The sequence below is a fragment of the Mobula birostris genome, chromosome 12 (genome assembly GCF_030028105.1).
Source record: "Mobula birostris isolate sMobBir1 chromosome 12, sMobBir1.hap1, whole genome shotgun sequence".
NCBI classification, from domain to species: domain Eukaryota; kingdom Metazoa; phylum Chordata; class Chondrichthyes; order Myliobatiformes; family Myliobatidae; genus Mobula; species Mobula birostris.
The window spans coordinates 28,116,754-28,137,541 of record NC_092381.1 but is presented as its reverse complement, the minus strand read 5'-3'; the positions used below and the strand labels follow the sequence as shown (position 1 = coordinate 28,137,541).

The following is a 20,788-nucleotide window of genomic DNA, read 5'->3' as shown; positions in this document are numbered from 1 at the left end:
ATTAAATTGCTCATATGACCTAAAGTGAGGTTGACAACTGTAGTGTTACGTACCTCAAGGAGATCTTGTGAGAATGATGTAATGGTCTTTTGGAGGTCACCTGATGTAGTTTTCCTGCCGACGTGAGGTCACGTGAGGACATGTTCACTATGAGTATAAAGGTGAAGACCTCTGATGACGCAATTAGTTTTTTCCAGTTCGAATGCTAATGAGATACTCCACTCCGCTGTGTATTTGCATTATGACGCAGTTTTGATTTTAAACAGAGTTTTATGTTCTAACGTAAGGTACAGAAGTCTGAGCCAGCAGTTTGACCAATCGCTGCTAGATTTGTTAACATATCTTTTCAGTAACATTGGAGAGTGAAGGCGGGACCCTGAAGGAAATGTTCGACGGGTTTGGAAAGGATCAACCATTACTGAATTCATTCAAAAAAGAGTGATCTGCATGAGATAGCCTCTGCTAAAAGTGGCAGGAAGGCTGTGCAAGATTATTCTATGGAGGAAGGTCAGTGCCTTTAAAATTGTTTTATTTCTGTCGCCGTGAATCCTGTGGAAAAGGTAGGATCCGACTGGGGGTGGCAGTGATGTCGTGTCTTCGAGGAATTCGTTACTTCATGAAAGTCTCTCCTAATTGACTATATAAATCTCTTGGACTTTAAAATTTACCATTCGAAGAACTGTGTTTGAATTTACCACTTTATGAAATGTTTTCACCTTTGTTGCTTTAAGAATCAGTACCGAGTGACGATTTGTTGAACGGCCGCATAGCGGTTAACTTCCGGTTAAGGTTTTCATTTGTTTTTTATTGTTTATCCATGTTTAATAAATGTTTGGTTGTTTTTATATAACCTGTCTCGATTGATATTCATTGTTGCCAGTTGCGTAACAGTAGAGGCAGTAATGATTGCTGCCTGATGCTACAGTGCGCAAAGTAGCATCCTAGGTTGCTCTCATATAGTTGGGTTCAATATGCTCTCTTGTGAATGTTGTGTAGGGTAAACGTTGAGAAACGGGCAAGCACTGTCTCAATGTACGCAGTCACCTAAAACATTCAATAATGCATAGGAATAAAAGCACAAACTGATTAAAGTTCAATAACTGGAAGCTTTAGCTTTGTCCCTCTCTCCACAGGTGCTGCCTGACTAGCTAGCATTCAAAGCAATCCCATGTAACGTCAAATAGTGGGCAACTACTTTCAATTTAGAAGCCTCCAATTAAAATTATGTGGAGAGGGGGATCATTCTGATGAAGGGAGAAAAGTTCAAAGTAAATTTATTCTGAAAGTATGTACCGTATATGTTTGAATATATTATTCTGACATTTACTTTCTTGTGGACTTTCACAATAGAACAAAGAAATACAAGAGAATCAATGCAAAATTACACACAAAGACAGACAAACAATGTACCAATCCATTATTACTGATTGGACAATGCTTAATAACCGTCCAGATATAATATTACAGGATAAACAAGCAAGAACAACTTACTTATTAGATATAGCCATTCCAAACATGCATAACGCACAGAAATCAATAAGTGAAAAATATCAGAAATATGCTGAATTAAAAGAGGAAATTGAAAGACCATGGAATATGATAAGGATATATGTTGTCTCAACAGTAAGATCTACATCTGGTATCACCCCAAAGTCATTAGACAGTAGCATTAAACATTAGGCCAACACAGCAATATTTATGTAAATCTCCAGAAAGACAGAATACTAAACACAACTAAAATAGTCTAGAAGCTCCTAGCAATTGAGAAATGAGTGTGTTTGGTTATGCCTGTACCTCAGGTTTTACCAGCTTTAGCTGAGAAAAAATAAAAAGATATTAATAATAACTAAGTACTAAAGACCTGTGCTGATCAACTGGCTGCAGTGTTCACTGAGATCTTGAACCTCTTGCTTCGACAGTCTGAGGTACATATCTGCTTCAAGCAAGTTTCATTTATTCTTGTGCCTAAGAAGAACGTAGTAACCTGCCTCAATGCCTATTGTCCAGTAGCACTTACATCCAGAGTGATGAAGTGTTTTGAGAGGTTGGTGTTGAAGTATATCAAACCCTGCCTGTGAAGTAACTTGGATCTGCTCCAATTTGCCTATTGGAGCAACAGGTCCACAGCAGATGCCATCTTATTGGCTCTTCACTCATGCCTGGAATATCTGGACAGCAAAGACAGCTACAAAATGCCCTTTATTGCTAATAGCTCAGCATTCAATACCATCACCCCCTCAAAACTAATCAATAAGCTTCAAGCCCTTGGAGACAATACATCCTTGTGCAATTGGGTCCTTGATTTCCTCACTTGCAGACCCCAGTCAGTACAAATTGACAACAACATTGCTTCCAGAATCTCCATCAGCACAGATACACATAAGGCTGTGTGCTTAGCCCCACGCTCTACCCTCTTTATACTTATGGCTGTGTGGCTAAGCACAGTTCCAATGCCATATTCAAATTTGCTGATGACACCACCGTCGTAGGCCAATTCAAAGGTGGTGATGATTCAGCATATAGGAGGGAGATCGAAAATCTGGCTGAGTCATGGCATAACAACAACCTCTTACTCAATATCAGCAAGACCAAGGAGCAGATTATTGACTCAGGAGGAGGAAACCAGAGGTCCATGAGCCAGTCTACATCAGAGGATCGGAGATGAAGGAGTCAGCAACTTTAAATTCCTCAGTGTAATCATTTCAAAGGACCTGTCCTGGACCCAGCACTTGAGAGCAATTATGAAGAAAGCATGGCAGTGCCTCTACTTCCTTAGGAGTTTGCAAAGATTTGGTATGACATCTAAAACTCTGACAAACTTCTATAGGTGTGTGAGTGGCTGCAACACAGCCTGGTATGGAAACACCAGAACTCTTGAATAGAAAATTCTTTCTAAACGTAGTGCATATGGCCCAGTCCATCTCGGGTGAAGCCCTTCCCACCATTGACCACATCCACATGAAGCATTGTCGCAGAAAAGCTGCATCCCACAAACCTGCCTGTCCTGGCCGACCTATTGTCTCAACTTGCTCCTGCCCCACTGAACTCGTTTATGCATACCTCGACACGGTTTTATCCCCCCTTGTTCAATCCCTTCCTACCTATGTTCGTGGCACTTCTTACACTCTTAAACTTTTCGATGATTCTAAGTTCCCTGGCCCCCACCGCTTTATTTTCACCATGGATGTCCAGTCCATATATATTTCCATTCCCCCTCAGGAAGGTCTCAAAGCTCTCCGCTTCTTTTTGGATTCCAGACCTAATCAGTTCCCCTCTACCATCACTCTGCTCCGTCTAGCGGAATTAGTCCTTACTCTTAATAATTTCTCCTTTGGCTCCTCCACTTCCTCCAAACTAAAGGTGTAGCTATGGGCACCCGTATGGGTCCTAGCTATGCCTGCCTTTCTGTTCGCTTTGTGGAACAATCTATGTTCTGTACCTATTCTGGTATCTGTCCCCCACTTTTCTTTTGCTACATTGACGACTGCATTGGCGCTGCTTCCTGCACGCATGCTGAGGTCGTTGACTTTGTTAACTTTGCCTCCAACTTTCACCCTGCCCTCAAGTTTACTTGGTCCATTTCCGACACCTCCCTCCCCTTTCTAGATCTTTCTGTCTCTATCTCTGGAGACAGCTTATCCACTGATGTCTACTATAAGCCTACTGACTCTCACAGCTATTTGGACTATTCCTCTTCTCACCCTGTCTCTTGCAAAAATGCCATCCCCTTCTCGCAATTCCTCCGTCTCTGCCGCATCTGCTCTCAGGATGAGGCTTTTCATTCCAGGACAAGGGAGATGTCCTCCTTTTTTAAAGAAAGGGGCTTCCCTTCTTCCACCATCAAATCTGCTCTCAAACACATCTCCCCCATTTCACGCACATCTGTTGTCACTCCATCCTCCTGCCACCCCACTAGGAATAGGGTTCTCCTGGTCCTCACCTACCACCCCACCAGCCTCCGGGTCCAACATATTATTCTCCGTAACTTGCGCCACCTCCAACGGGATCCCACCACTAAGCACATCTTTCCCTTCCCCCCCCCCCACTTTCCACAGGGATCGCTCCCTTTGCGACTCCCTTGTCCATTCGTCCCCCCCCATCCTTCCCCACTGATCTCCCTCCTGGCACTTATCCTTGTAAGCGGAACAAGTGCTACACATGCCCTTACACTTCCTCCCTTACCACCATTCAGGGCCCCAGACAGTCCTTCCAGGTGAGGCGACACTTCACCTGTGAGTCGGCTGGGGTGATATACTACGTCCGGTGCTCCCGATGTGGCCTTCTATATATTGGCGAGACCCGACGCAGACTGGGAGATCGTTTTGCTGAACACCTACGCTCTGTCCGCCAGAGAAAGCAGGATCTCCCAGTGGCCACACATTTTAATTCCACAACCCATTCCTATTCTGACTTGTCTATCCACAGCCTCCTCTGCTGTAAAGATGAAGCCACACTCAGGTTGGAGGAACAACACCTTATATTCCATCTGGGTAGCCTCCAACCTGATGGTATGAACATTGACTTCTCAAACTTCCGCTAATGCCCCACCTCCCCCTCGTACCCCATCCATTATTTATTTTTATACACACATTCTTTCTCTCACTCTCCTTTTTCTCCCTCTGTCCCTCTCACTATACCCCTTGCTCATCCTCTGGGTTCCCCCCCCCTTGTCTTTCTTCCTGGGCCTCCTGTCCCATGATCCTCTCATATCCCCTTTGCCATCACCTGTCCAGCTCTTGACTCCATCCCTCCCCCTCCTGTCTTCTGCTATCATTTTGGATCTCCCCCTCCCCCTCCCACTTTCAAATCTCTTACTAACTTTTCCTTCAGTTAGTCCTGACGAAGGGTCTCGGCTTGAAACGTCGACTGTACCTTTTCCTAGAGATGCTGCCTGGTCTGCTGCGTTCACCAGCAACTTTGATGTGTGTTGCTTGAATTTCCAGCATCTGCAGAATTCCTGTTGTTTGACCTCACATTTACTGACATTGTACTCCATCTGCCAGACCCTTGCCCACTCAGTTAACCTATATATATCTCTCTGCAGACTTGCCGTATCTTCTGCACAGTTTGCTTTTCCACTCAATTTACCATCATCAGCTAAAATCAGTTTAGAGAAAAAACAAAGGACAAGGCCATGTGCAGCCCCAACTATAGCGTAATGTCGGTAAAATATAAATTAGGATGCATGAGAGAACTTTAATCTTCTGGGCAGACCAAATTAATAGTGGTAATGTAGAAGTCAAGTTCAGAGAATGAATAACAGATCATTTCCTGGAACAATGTGTTGGGAAGACATTGAAGGAAGAGATACTTCAAGATCTAATATTATGCAGTAAATGAGTATTAATTCATAATCTAGCTGTTAAAAACACTTAGGGTAGACTGATCATGATATAATCAGCATATAAAATCTGAAGCTATGTTTGCCATGAAGGTATAAGGCACAAGCTGTCCATGGGATACTGTCATTATGTTAAAAGATATGACAGCATACAATTAGTTGCTACCATTAAAATAGTTAATAATTTACAATCCACATCTCTTTAAGGCAGCCAATAGGAAAAGTAGTTCAACCTTGGCTAAGGAGAGAAATTTAAAAGTATTAAAAAATCAAAGGAAAGTTTTTATAATGTTGCTAAAAAGCATTATAAACGTGGGAACTGGGAAAATTCAAATATACACCAGAACATTGATAAGGAAAGTGAAAATATAATATGGAAATAATCTTGCAAGAAACATTAAAAAAGATTGTAAAAGCTTCTTTGGATATACAGTATAATGGGAAAAAAAGTTAATGTTTGTGTTTCATAGTATGAGAGAGGAAAAGTTAGATTATGGAATAAGGAAATGGCAGAAGTTCTAACTAAATATTTTATTTCTCTTTTCATGGAATAAGGTACAGAAATATTGCAGAAATATTGGAAAACAAGTGCTTTGAGATGGAATGAGGAAACAAAAGCAATTAGCATTAACAAAAAATGGAGAAATTAATTGGTAAATTATTAGGATTTGACGAGCTTTATTCCAAGGGTTAAAGGAGGTTCATATCGAGATGGTAGTTGAGCTAGGTTCAAAGGTTCAAAGATTCGTTTATTATCGAAGTACACAACTCTAAAATTTTTCAATTCTCCAGTAGTCGTGAAACCAAGAAATAAAAGAAAGGCAGTATGATCATCAAACCCCAAATGCCTCCTCCCACACAAAAAAAACAAACAAACTGGATCAGGCACATTGCCCCCAAATCTGTCTTCCTGTACAAAAAAATGAATAAAACAGATCAGGCACATCAACCTCAAATCCCCTCCCCGCACAAAAAAAAACGAGAAGATTGGGTGAGAAAACACAGAATATAAAAACTATAAGACTGAAAAAAAAGTCTATAGTCCAAGTCTGCATCCAAAATGCAGAAAAATCCTGGGCACCAGTTGCCAGGCAGTGTGACAGGCTCTCCCCTCTCCAGTACACAGCAACCAATCAAAAGGCAAGCAGCCTGTGCTCACCCTCTGCACTTGCTTTGATGATTCATTCTCCCTTGACTCTTTAATTGGCAAACAATGGAAGCTTTAATCAACAAAATGGAGCCAGACTTCGGCTTGCACCCTATCTTGCAGCCTGCCCACCATTAGGCTCGCATACACTGCCTCTGCCTCTGGGAATCCTCTTTGAGACTGCCGAGCACTGAAGTACCCAAACTTTCTCTAAACAGCAAAACAGAAACTCCAACAGTTCCAGAATCACATTCAAGATGAGAAACAAATGTAAAAAACATTAAAAAAGTGAGAAAGACGGTTTCGTGATCTATCCAGAAGATGCCAACTAAAGGAGAGCTATATGCAGGTGTCATCTTGAAATCAGCTCTATCTTCCAAATTGTCATATATTTTAGAACTGTCCCCACAGATTAGAAGGTAGCAACTGAAAGAATATAGGAAGTTATATACCAGTTAGTTTGGTATCAACTGGAGGGGAAAGGCTAGAATCTATTTATCAGTAAATGATAGCTTGGCTCTTAAAGATAATAATAATAAGACTGAATCAACATGAATTATGAAAAGAAATTCAAGGTTAGATATACAGATAAAGAGGAATGTACTTTTCACAATCTGTTTCAATGATTTGGATGCATAAATTAAATTTAATATATCCAAGTTTGGTGATACCATGAAGATGAGTTGCTGTATGGGTTGTAAGGAGGACATTGACTGGATTTAGAAGGACATTAACATGAGAATGGGTAAGAGAAGGCAGATAAATTGTAAAGTAGAAAAATGTGAGATCATCCTTTTTGGTGCAAAAAAGTAGAAAAACAGTTCCTTTCTGTAAATATTGGGACGTTAAAAGATGCTGGTGTTCAGAAAATCTGAGTGACTCGTATACAAAACACAAGAAGTTAGCATGCTAGTAGAGTATTCAACTAGAAAGGCAAATGGTATTATGGACTTCAATGTAATGAGATGTGGGGAAAGGATTCTTACTGCATTTATATAGATGCTTCAGGGACTGCAGTAGAATAGAGTGCTTTCTGTACCAAATGAAGCACACGATTGCAATAGCTGGGAAACTCAAGGTTAACTAGAATGAAGGTTGTCCGATAAGGAGAGATTAAGCTCTGGTGATTAAATGAATGAGAGGTGACCTCAGCAAACATGCAAAAATCCTATGGTCTTTAATGAGGTAAATGCAGAGAAGATATGTCTAAGGTGTCTAAGCTGAAAATGAAGGCCCATTCGTTAAGCATAGTCGAGAGAGGAGAGATTTGATACATTACCTGCTCAAAGGTTATTGCACAAAATATAGGCTCATAGTATTGGAAGTAACAATTGTTGTAGATAGAAGATTAGCTGGTCAATAGGAAAAAGGAAGAATACATAAAAAAGAACTTTCTCTGGTTGGGAAGACGTAACTAGATGATTCACAGGGATCAGTGTTGTGGCGCAGTATTTTACAGTTTCTGTCTGTGACTTAGATGAAAGCTTCAAAAGATTATTTAAAATTAGCTTTATTTGTCACATGTATCCTATGACCATTAGACAAAGAAGCAAAATTAGGCCATTTGGGCCATTGAGTCTGCTCTGCCATTCCATCATGGCTGATTTATTCTCTTTCTCAAACCCATTCTCCTGCCTTCTCCCCATAACCTTTGACATCCTGACCAATCAAGAACCAATCAAAACTTTGCTTAAAATATACCCAATGACCTGGCTTCCATAGCTGCCTGTACATCGAAGTGTCAATACATGCAGTGAAATGCATCGTTTTACATCAGTGACCAACACAGTTTGAGGATGTGCTGGGGTCAAGTGTCAGCAGTCAGCATACTTCTGGCACCAACATAGCATGCCCACAACTTACTAACTCCAACCCGTATGTCTTTGGAATGTGGAAGGAAACTGATCCTGTGGATAGCCTGAGGCTTTTTCCCAGGGCTGAAATGGCAAACACAAAGGAGCGTAGTTTTAAGGTGCTTGGAAGCAGGTACAAGGGGGATTTCGGAGGTAAGTTTTTCACACAGAGAGTGGTGGGTGCGTGGAATGCACTGCCAGTGATGGTGGGTTTACAAAAGGGACTTTTAAGAGCCTCTTTGATAGGTACATGGAGTTTAGAAAAACAGGGGGGTATGCAGTAGGGAAATTCTAGACAGTTTCTAGAGTAGGTTACATGGTCTTCACAACAACATGGGCTGAGGGGCTGTAATGTGCTGTAGATCTCTATGTTCCATGTTCTATGAAGAATTTGGCAGAAACCCACTGGTTACGAGGACGGAATTGTTGCTAAATTTACAGAAGGGAGGAGATTAAGTTGTGAAGAAGACACAAGGAGAACATGTTGAAAGTGCGGGCAAAGGTTTAGTGAAACCTGAAGCTGCAGGGAAGATTAAAAAAGGAACATATTATGAATGTAATGGCTTCTTTGTAATGTTCACTGCTGGGGTAATGGTTTCTCTGTGGCAGCAATGTTTGGGTTATGGCTAGAGGTAACAGGGCTTTGGAATGCAGGGGTTAGCCAATGAGGAAATGTTGTTCTTTCTTCTGTGTCTGGGAGCCGGGCTTTTCGCAGTCTTTTGTCGAGGAGAGATGAAGAGGGAAGACACATATGGAGAGAGCTGGTAGACCACCGGACGGAGTGGACTGGGATCTGAGGGTCCGAAGGTCGGTGACGTTCAGAGGAGACCGATGGTGGAAGAATGACTATGTGAGATCCAACGTGATTCTCACTTGACTTGGGTCCTTTCTGCTTTTGTTTGTTTTCATTACTAACTCTATTTTCAGATTAAGATTCATAAAGTTCTGTCATTTAATTGCATATGGTGTACTGTCTGATATTTTGTGTTGTGGGTTTGTAACTGGGGGTACATTACACAGCATCGACACAAATGTGATTACCCAGTCTGGCGAGGCCGAAAGCTGATACTCCTAGATGAACACAAGCTGGGCGAGCCTGAGGGTTTACATAAAGAAAGTGTGATTGCATAACTGTGAAATGCAGAAGGATATAGATATCTTAGTTCATCATCACCAAATTCTAGTGTCAAGGAAGGCCAAGGAATTAAGAAAGTTAAAAGAATTCTATTTATTATTGCCAGAGGATCTGAATACAAAAATAGGGAGCTCAGTTCATACTTCACTGGCGCTCATAGAAACATAGAAACGTAGAAAACCTACAGCACAATACAGGCCCTTCGGCCCACAATGCTGTGCCAAACATGTACTCACTTAGAAATTACCTAAGGTTACCTATAGCCCTCTATTTTTCTAAGCTCCATGTACCTATCCAGGAGTCTCTTAAAAGACCCTATGGTATCCGCCTCCACCACCGTTGCTGGCAGCCCATTCCATGCACTCACCACCCTCTGCGTAAAAAACTTACCCTGACATCTCCTCTGTACCTACTTCCAAGCACCTTAAAACTGTGCCCTCTCACGTTAGCCATTTCAGCCCTGGGAAAAAGCCTATGACTATCCACATGATCAATGCCTCTCATCATCTTATACACCTCTACCAGTGGCCACTTTATTAGGAGGTCCCGAATAAAACGGCCACTGAGTATTTATAGGGTATTGGTGAGACCTAATTTAGAGTTCTGGTAAGTAAGATACTCTCCAGTGTGCACTTATAGAAGTTTTTCAAAGATTTTGTGACATGCTAAATTCAACATAAAATTCTAAGAGAGTGGGGGGTGGGGGGGGGCTGCTGACATGCTTCATTTGTGATAATACTTAAGTTCTGGTCCCAGATGCCTCCAGATCTCTACGTTAATATTTCAGGTTACAGTAACACCTTCATTTAGATGTCCTGTGGTTATTTGTAATTAATGCATTCCTCTAAATTTAGCTTTACAAACAATAAAAACAGCTCATTACTGTCTGATAACTATTCACCTAAAGCCTAGTTCCACCCTCAGAAAGTACAGGGAGATCTCCATTCTTCTATGCAGACCAGATCAAGCTGAACCTCAATTAAATTAAGCTGCACAGTGAGAGTATCTTCAAGGACATTGCTGGCATATATTTTAACAAGATAAGGCACAAGATATTTGCAGTCCTTCTCCACAATTGGTGAAGAATATGCAAACAACATTCAGCTGTGATATAGAAGATATACACCCTAGTCATCACTAAAATCACTTTGCAATACTCTTAAAGTCACATTCTGCTAAAGAGAGGGCTCCAGGATTTTGACCCAAAAATAGTGAAATAATGCAATATATTTCCAAATCAGGATGGTGGGTGATTTTGAAAGTACTTCTCTTTTGCTTGTTGTCTTTATCCTTTTAGGTTACAGATATTATAGGTTTATGAATGAAAGTTGATACAGAAGTATATACTAATCATAGATCATTAGATATAATTGAATGAATTATCGTGTCTTGCACTAACTTTTCATTGTAAGAGTAAACAGTTCAAACTTGACAACACTGAATGAACACGAGAAAGTCTGCAGATGCTGGAAATCCAAAGCAACACACACAAGATGCTGGAGGAACTCAGCAGGTCAGGCAGCATCCATGGAAATGAGTAAACAGCCAATGTTTCATGCCGAGACCCTTCATCAGGACGGGAAAAGAAGTGGGAAAGTCAGAATAAGAAGGTGGGGGGAGGGGAAGAGGAAGTACAAGGTGGCGAGTGTTAGGTGAGACCGAGAGAGGGAGAGTGGGTGAAGAGAAGAGCCGAGAAGTTGGTTGGTGAAAGAAATAAAGGGCTGGAGTAGGGGAAATCTGATAGGAGAGGACAGAAGACCATGAAGGGGGAGGAGGCGGAATAAACCAACACAACTGACTTGGAACACACATCAAAGTTGCTGGTGAACGCAGCAGGCCAGGCAGCACCTCTTCCTAGAGGTGCTGCCTGGCCTGCAGCGTTCACCAGCAACTTTAACATGTGTTGCTTGAATTTCCAGCATCTGCAGAATTCCTCGTGTTTACAACTGACTTGGGACAGTCAGACCTTTGGGTAATGGTTTACGATCATTATGCATCACAAAGATATGGCTAGATAGATAATGTGTTTTACTGTGATTTGAAATAGTAATTGCTAATGTAGGTTTAAAAATGCCATGGAGTGACAGTGATGAACAGTCAGCTCCAATAAATGATCTCTTCACTCTATCCTCTGAAAAAAATGAATTGGTTCAGATCTTGTGTTAACTTATAAGCAATGAAATGCTGACAGCCAGTATAACACATCATTCTGAGAAATTTATAGAAAACAGATTTCACTAGAAACTACCTTCACCCAGAAGATGCCTGAACGTTTTGTTTTTCTCCCTGTGCACATCATAGGGAGCAGTAGACTGTTCGGAAAACAGTACTGTGGAACAACACAGCTGGCAGTAGGACAGAGCCCTACAATTTATGTGCTTGCCTCTGTGTCGTTGGAACAGACTTTCAGTGAAGGCTGCAATTTTGCTGCCAGTCTTAAAGGACATGAACTGGTGGTGGTAACATTATCTGAGGAACTCATTCGATTCAAAATGCAGCAATATCCATGTCACATTTTTCTTTTCACGAATGGAGAAAGGGAGACCCTGAACCATCTAGATGCCAACAAGTAGCTGGAAGCTTGATGAAACCACAATGCAACCTCTAAACTTGGTAATTTGCTTGGCCAATCAATTATGTTGTAGCACTTGAAAGACTGAGAATTGCAGACAAACAAGGAGGAGAGCATATTTGTTTTTCTGTAGCAAACAAAGCAGCCACAGAATCCCCATTCCTTTGGCTGTGATACTCTCCAGGCAGTGGCCAGTGAATGGCACCACTGTGCACCCTGGAAACCAATGCAGCAAGATTAACAGACACCACATTATTTATAGCAGGCTGTAAGGCGTTTCATAACTTAGTTGTTTAAATAATGAAAACAATTAAAAAGAGTTGCAACAGAGCATTTGTAAATTTATTTGTTTATTGAGATACATCGCAGAGCAGGCTCTTCCGGCCCTTCGAGCTGAGCCGTCCGGCAACCCCCCATTTAACCCTAGCCTAACCACAGGATAATTTGCAATGACTAATTAACCTACCAACCAGTACTCCTTTGGACTACAAGAGGAAACCGGAGCACCTGGAGAAAATCAACACTTTCCATGGGGAGGACGCACAGACTCTTTACAAATGACGTCAAAATTGAACTCTGACCTCTGACGCCCTGAGCTGTAATAGCGTTGCGCTAACCGCTACGCTACCGTGAAGCCCCAAAATGGATGAACATCAGAAACGAAATTCCTTTGCAATCTGCAACAAAAACAGAGAACGCGAGATTGTAATTAATCTATGCCTGCCTTTTTGTTGGGTTTGTGGAACAATCTATGTTCCGTGCCTATTCTGGTATCTGTCCCCCACTTTTCCTTCGCTACATCAACGACTGCATTGACACTGCTTCCTGCACGCATGCAGAACTCATTGACTTTATTAACTTTGCCTCTAACTTTCACCCTGTCCTCAAGTTTACCTGGTCCATTTCCGACACCTCCCTCCCCTTTCTAGATCTTTCTGTCTCTGTCTCTGCAGACAGCTTATCCACTGATGTCTACTATAAGCCTACTGACTCTCACAGCTATCTGGACTATTCCTCTTCTCACCCTGTCTCTTGCAAAAACGCCATCCCCTTCTCGCAATTCCTCTGTCTCTGCCGCATCTGCTCTCAGGATGAGGCTTTTCACTCTAAGACGAGGGAGATGTCTTCCTTTTTTAAAGAAAGGGGCTTCCCTTCCTCCACTATCAACTCTGCTCTTAAACGCATCTCCCCCATTTCACGTACATCTGCTCTCACTCCATCCTCCCGCCACCCCACTAGGAATAGGGTTCCTCTGGTCCTCACCTACCACCCCACCAGCCTCCGGGTCCAACATATTATTCTCCGTAACTTCCGCCACCTCCAACGGGATCCCACACTAAGCACATCTTTCCCTCCCCCCCCCTCTGCATTCCGCAGGGATCGCTCCCTACGCAACTCCCTTGTCCATTCGTCCCCCCCCATCCCTCCCCACTGATCTCCCTCCTGGCACTTATCCATGTAAGCGGAACAAGTGCTACACATGCCCTTACACTTCCTCCCTTACCACCATTCAGGGCCCCAAACAGTCCTTCCAGGTGAGGCAACACTTCATCTGTGAGTCGACTGGGGTGATATACTGCGTCCGGTGCTCCCGATGTGGCCTTTTATATATTGGCGAGACCCGACGCAGACTGAGAGACCACTTTGCTGAACATCTACACTCTGTTCGCCAGAGAAACAGGATCTCCCAGTGGCCACACATTTTAATTCCACGTCCCATTCCCATTCTGACATGTCTATCCACGGCCTCCTTCTACTGTAAAGATGAAGCCACACTCAGGTTGGAGGAACAACACCTTATATTCCGTCTGGGTAGCCTCCAACCTGATGGCATGAACATCGACTTCTCTAACTTCCGCTAAGGCCCCACCTCCCCCTCGTACCCCATCTGTTACTTATTTTTATGCACACATTCTTTCTCTCACTCTCCTTTTTCTCCCTCTGTCCCTCTGAATATACCTCTTGCCCATCCTCTGGGCCCCTCCCCCGTCTTTCTTCCCGGACCTCCTGTCCCATGATCCTCTCGTATCCCCTTTTGCCTATCACCTGTCCAGCTCTTGGCTCTATCCCTCCCCCTTCTATCTTCTCCTATCATTTTGGATCTCCCCCTCCCCCTCCAACTTTCAAATTCCTTACTCACTCTTCCTTCAGTTAGTCTTGACGAAAGGTCTCGGCCTGAAACGTTGACTGCACCTCTTCCTACAGATGCTGCTTGGCTTGCTGCGTTCACCAGCAACTTTGATGTGTGTTGCTTGAATTTCCAGCATCTGCAGAATTCCTGTTGTTTGTAATTAATCTGCTGATTTAACTTGATTTTTCTGTTAAAGTTGACATTTGTCGAACTGCAGAGGAATTTTGCACATCTGGAAATATCTGTGGGGGAATAATCAACATATTGGGTTAATACTCTGCGACAGAACTGGGAGTGTAAAGGGCAGAGAGCTGGTATGAAGGGATGAGCAGGAAAACTGAGTCAGGAGTTGGAAAATGATACCGAGATCAAAGAGCTGATGGGCAAATGGAGCCAAATGGGAGAGGAAGAGTTGAGATAGCGACAGAGGGTGATTAGTGGAGAAAACAAAAGGGTTACAGACTATGGAATCTGATAAGAATGAAAAAGGAAAGGAAAAAGAGGAGTTAGGGATCTTATTTGGTTCCCTGACTCCCTGATTGCCTCCAATAGCTTGTTTTTTGATCCAGATCCCAACATTTGCAGTCACTTGCATATTGATTTTCGTAACCAATGTTTGTGGCTGAGTCTATCTAGACCTACCAAATGAGGATCCTACCTTTAACCTAACTGCAAGTCTCTGCTTCATCTGGAAAGTGGTGCACATGCTGAGCTGAATCGGGAAGGATACCCCACACCACCAGGTTCAGGGACAGATATTACCCTACAAACATCAGATTCCTGAACTGGTGTGGATAACTTCACTCACCGCAACTAGGAGCTGAATCCACAACCTACACTTTCAAGGCCTCTACAACTCATGTTCTCAGTATTATTTATTTTTGTTTGCATTATTTGTCTTCCTTAGTACATTGGCTGTTTGTCAGTCTATATTTATGTATAGTTTTTCATAATTTCTAATGTACATCTGTACTTAAATTCCTTCAAGACAATGAATCTCTAGGTAATATATGGCAACATAAATGTATGTACTTTGTTAATAAATTTATTTTGACTTTGACTTTTGACTTGAATGTGATCCGTGTAGGTGTGCAAATGGACAGCATTCAGGATGTAGTTTATCTGAGAAAAGCAGTTGACTAACAAGAGAAGATAGCTGATAATAGATCCATGGAGGAGTTAAGAGGCAGTGAGACAATGAGGCATTATTGAGATGCTCTGATGTAAATACAAATTAAATCTTCCAAAGTTCATAGTCACTATCTCTACCAAATGTTGGCACCTTATTCTGAAGGAACAGCTACTTTCACTATATAAACCATGAAGATCTGAAAATATGATATAATTTGCATAATTCAACTGTTCTGTGAAACACACATTTGTAACATACAGACTGATAGCTTAGGCATTAAGCTCAAGTTCCAGTTCAAATTTATTGTCACCTGACTGCGCATGTATACGACCAAATGAAACAACTTTCCTCTGGACCATGGTGCACCCACGATAACTACAGTTTATCACACACAGCACATAAAACAAAATATTACCACAGATAAGTTAATAAAATATGATTTAAAATGCATGTGCAGCACAGGTAAACAGTAAACAGTAAGCAGCTCCCTGTCCTAGTGCCAAGACCTCAGTGGTGGCAGGGTATTCATTAGTCTCATAGCCTGGGGGAAGAATCTGTTACCCAGTCTGCCAGTCCTAGTCCTGATACTCCTGTACCTGACAATGGGTCAAAGACAAACAAGAGAAAATCTGCAGGTGCTGGAAATCAGAGCAACACACACAAAATTCTGGAGGAACCCAGCAGGCCAGGCAGCATCTATGAAAAAAAGTACAGTCGACGTTTCGGGCCAAAACCCCTGGCAGGACTGGAGAAAAAAAAGCTGAGGAGTAGATTTGAAAGGTGGGGGGAAGGGAGAGAGACATGCCAGGTGATTGATGAAACTTGGAGGGGGTCAAAGAGATTGTGGGATGGGTGGTAGGGATCCTGAACATTGCTTCTGATCATTCGTACACAGTGCTCCTGGTAAGTGTCACAAATGGGGGGGAGGGGGGGGTCCTCTTAGCAGTTCTTACTGTCTTGCGTAGGGCCTTGTGGTCCACTGCCTTGCAGCTTCTGTACCACGCAATGATACAGCCAGACAGGACATTCTTGATGGTGCTCCTGTAGAAAGTTGTTAGACTGGGGGTGGGGAGCCTTACATGCCTTAATCTCCTCAGAAAGTGTCGACGCTGCTGTGCCTTCTTGAATAAGGAGGGGGTGTTGTAGTGTGCCATTATCGTGTTAAAATGAGGAATTCCAGAATAGTTATTATGCAAGGCAATGTCAAGATAAATTTATTATCAAAGTGTACATGTGACCACATATTACTTTGAGATTCATTTTCTTGCAGGCATTTACAGGAAAATAAAGGAATACAACAGAATTTATGCAATCAATATGCAAGTAAAGACTGACAAAGAACAAATGTGCAAAAGAAGACAAATTGTTCAAAAAATAATACTGAGAACATGAGTCCTTGTAGGTTGTGGAATCAAGTCAGGGTTAAGGTTAGTGATGTTATCCATGCTGATTCAGGAGTCTGACGGTTGAAGGGTAATAACTATTCCTGAACTTGGAGGTGTGGGTCCTATACTGTACCATACCATACAGGATCTATGTCCTGTACTTCCTGCCTGATAGTGGTAGCAGAAAAGTGCAAGGGATGAATGATGGATGTTGCTTTTTTGTGGCAGTGCTCCTTGTCGATGTGCTCAATTGTGGGAAGGGCTCTGCCTCTAATAAACTACGCTGTATCATCACTTTCTGCTGACTTTTCCATTCCATATTCTGTCTAGGTAGCCCCCAAAATAATGGCATGTACATCAATTTTTCTAACTTCTGTTAATTTCTCCAACCCCCCTTTCTCGCTCTTTCCGCTCCCTATTCTGGCTCCCTGCTTACACCTTCTCTTTTCCTCACCTGCTTTCATATCAGTCTGGTGCCCCCCCTCCTTCCCTTTCTCCCACGGTCCACTCTCCTCTCTTTTCAGATTCCTTCTTCTTCAGCCGTTTACCTTTTCCACCTATCATCTCCCAGCTTCTCACTTCATCACCCCCTCCTCCATCTACCTACCTTCCCCCTCACCTGGTTTCGCCTATCAACTACCAGCTCATATTTCTTTCCTTCCCCCAAATTTCTTACTCTTGCTTTTTTTCTTCCCTTTCCATGCCTGATGAATGGTCAAACCATTGAATGATTATTCTGCTCCATAGATGCTGCCTGATGTGATGAGTTTGTCAGCTTTTTTGCATGTTACTCCAAACATCATATGATTGATGCCTTTAAAGTAAGAATCGTATGAGATAGTTAGTAAGGCTTTATTTATGAACAAAACATAAACTATAATTCTAGAACCAAATTCATCATTATTGTTATTCTCCATGTGAAATACTGTGAACTTCATTTTCTGAAAAATATAAGTGTCCTGTGTTGTGAAATTCTCTTCCAGTAAACCAGATATTTGGATAGAACCTTCTCCATTTCTATAACAAAAAAATCAATTTACATAAAATCATGAGGTGGGCAGGTGCCCACTCTTGCCTCTCTTTCACACTTTATATATATCATGGTCCCGTCTGGCAATTCCCCATCTTGCTATTACCTCCTTAATTGGGCCTTAATCCCCTAGTCTGATTTCCAATCATTCCCAGTTCCACTAATTACAGCACACCTGATTCCCATTAGCGAACATAGGATAAAACTTGGGCAGCACAGCCATGCTTTGCCAGTTTGTTGGTTGACTCTATTGTGAGTAAACCTTGTTTCCTGATTCCTTGGAACTACTAGTTTTAAGCTCTGTATTATTTCCTGGATACTCTACATAAACCTTGTCTCTGTGTAAAGACTCTTCTGGATACTGGTTCCTGTTAGCGGTGGTGCTAATGCCTCATGACTCTACCTCTGTGCCTGTGTCCTGCACTTGGATTCATCCTCAGCCTTGTCCTTACAACAGAACAAACTGGCCAAGAATGAACCCAGTGGACATGGACCCTGTGCAACAGGCCCTCACCAGCCAGGGCTACCTACTGGGCATCCATAACCAGCTGCTCAGAGAAGTCACGGAAAATCTTTGTGCGCTGTCCACGAATGTGAGGAAAGTCAGTGAGCAGGTTGACTGGGTATCCGCTTCCTTTACTATGTCCCTTCCAAAAACTCCGACTGACCAAACTGCACAGCCTGGGATGGCTATGCCCCTTGGATTGACAACATGCATTAGTGGAAGTTAGAGAGGTCACTTCACCTGTGAGTGGACTGGGGTGATATAATGTGTCCGGTGCTCCCGATGTGACCTTCTATATATTGGTGAGACCTAATGCAGACTGGGAGACTGCTTTGCTGAACACCTACGCTCTGTCTGCCAGAGAAAGCAGGATCTCCCAGTGGCCATACATTTTAATTCCATATCCTATTCCCATTCTGACATGTCTATCTGTGGCCTCCTCTACTGTAGAGATGTAGCCACACTCAGGTTGGAGGAACAACACCTTATATTCTGTCTGGGTAGCCTCCAACCTGATGGCATAAACATTGACTTCTCTAACTTCTGCTAATGCCCCACCTCCCCCTTGTACCCCATCTGTTATTTATTATTATACACACATTCTTTCTCTCACTCTCCTTTTTCTCCCTCTGTCCCTCTGACTATACCCTTTGCCCATCCTCTGATTCCCCCCTACCTTGTCTTTCTCCCTGGACCTCCTGTCCCATGATCCTCTCATATCCCTTTTGCTAATCACCTGTCCAGCTCTTGGCTCCATCCCTCCCCCTCCTGTCTTCTCCTATCATTTTGGATCTCCCCCTCCCACTTTCAAATCTCTTACTAACTCTTCCTTCAGATAGTCCTGATGAAGGGTCTCGGCCTGAAACGTCGACTGCACCTCTTCCTAGAGATGCTGCCTGGCCTGCTACATAAAACTCGGCAGCACCGCCATACTTTGCCAGTTTGTTGGTCAATTCTAGTGTGAGTAAACCTTGATTCCTGATTCCTTGGGACTGTCAGTTCTAAGCTCTCCATTTCCTGGATACTCTATGTAAACTTTGTCTCTCTCTAAAGACTCTCCTGGATACCGGTTCCCCATTCGCGGTGGTGCTAATGCCTCACGACTCTGCCTCCGCGCCTGTGTCCTGCACTTGGGTTCGTCCTCGTCCTTGCAACAATATATGTGATGTCACTATTGGTATCCTCTTTAATGTTATTGGTTCATATTTCATCTTTTCTTTCCTTACTGCTCCTTTAGTTCCCTTCTATTGATTTTTAAAAGCTTGCCAATGCTCTCGCTTCTCACAGGTTTTTGCTTTTGGGCTGTTTTTGACTTTCTTTGTAAACCTCAGTTGCCTTCCTTTAGAATGCTGCTGCTTCTTTGGGATGAACCAATCCTTCATCTTCCAAATTACTCCCTGCAATTTCATCCATTGCTGCTCTACTGTCATTTCTGCAAGTGTCCCCTTTCAAACAACTTTGGCCAGATCTTCTCTCATGCATCTGCAATTGCCCACAGGGTGAATTCTATCTTATAACCATCACTCTGTCCTAACAGTTCCTTTACTTTAAGGTTGAATTAACTGTATTACTTGCATCCTTAATATACATGAGTAGTAAAAATCTTTGTCTTTGTCTAAATGTGCAATGTACAATTTTTAGTAATTCATAGTGAATATTATATACAACAGGATAGTTAATATACAGTTGAGTCAGCATGAATTAATCTGTCTGATGGCCTGGAGGAGGAAGCTGTGTTGGAGCATGTGAGTCCTGGTTTTTATGCTGTGGTACCATTTCCCAGATGGTAGCAGCTGGTACAATGTAGTTGCCAATGATCCTTCAGGCCTTTTTTATACACCTGGTTTTTGTAAATGTCCTGAATAGTGGAGGTTCACATTTACAGATGTGCTGGGCTGTCAGCACCACTCTCTGCAGAGTCCTACAATTGAGGGAAATACAGCTCCCATACCAGGCCCTCATGCAGCCAGTCAGGATGCTCTCAATTGTGCCCCTATAGAAAGTTCTTAGGATTTGGGGGCCCATACTAAACTACTTCAACTGTCTCAAGTGAAAGAGACGCTGTTGTGCCTTTTTCACCACACAGCCGGTATGTACAGACCATATGAGATCTCCTTGGTGATGTTTATGCCGAGGAACTTAAAGCTGTTCATCCTCTCGACCCCAGATCCATTGGTGTCAATAGAGGCTGGCCTGTCTCCTCTCCTCCTGTAGTCCACAAGCAGCTCTTTTGTTTTTGCGACATTGAGGGAGAGGTTGTTTTCTTGACACCACTGTGTCAGGGTGTTGACTACTACTTTGTATGCTGCCTCATTATTATTTAAAATTAGGCCAATTAGTGTACTGTCATCAGCAAATTTAATTAGCAGATTGGAGCTGTGAGTGGTGACACAGTCATGGGTATACAGAGAGTAAAGGAGGGGGCTTAGTACACAGCCCTAAGGGGCACCTGTGTTGAGAGTCAGAGGGGCAGAAGTGGTGGGAGCCCACTCTTAACACCTGTCGGCGATCTGACAAGAAGTCCAGGATCCAGGTGCACAAAGTAGGGTGAAGGCTG

The 20,788-nt window shown here is 42.8% G+C and overlaps 1 long non-coding RNA gene across 1 annotated transcript in view; it reads left to right on the top strand.

The window, feature by feature from the left end:
- The first annotated feature begins 262 nt into the window (after nt 1-262).
- LOC140206281 (uncharacterized) overlaps nt 263-20,788 on the top strand; it is a 36,321-nt gene continuing 15,795 nt past the window's right edge. The window contains exons 1-2 of the long non-coding RNA XR_011888107.1: nt 263-507; nt 16,582-16,738. This is a non-coding gene — a long non-coding RNA (uncharacterized lncRNA). The remainder of the gene's footprint in view (nt 508-16,581; nt 16,739-20,788) is intronic.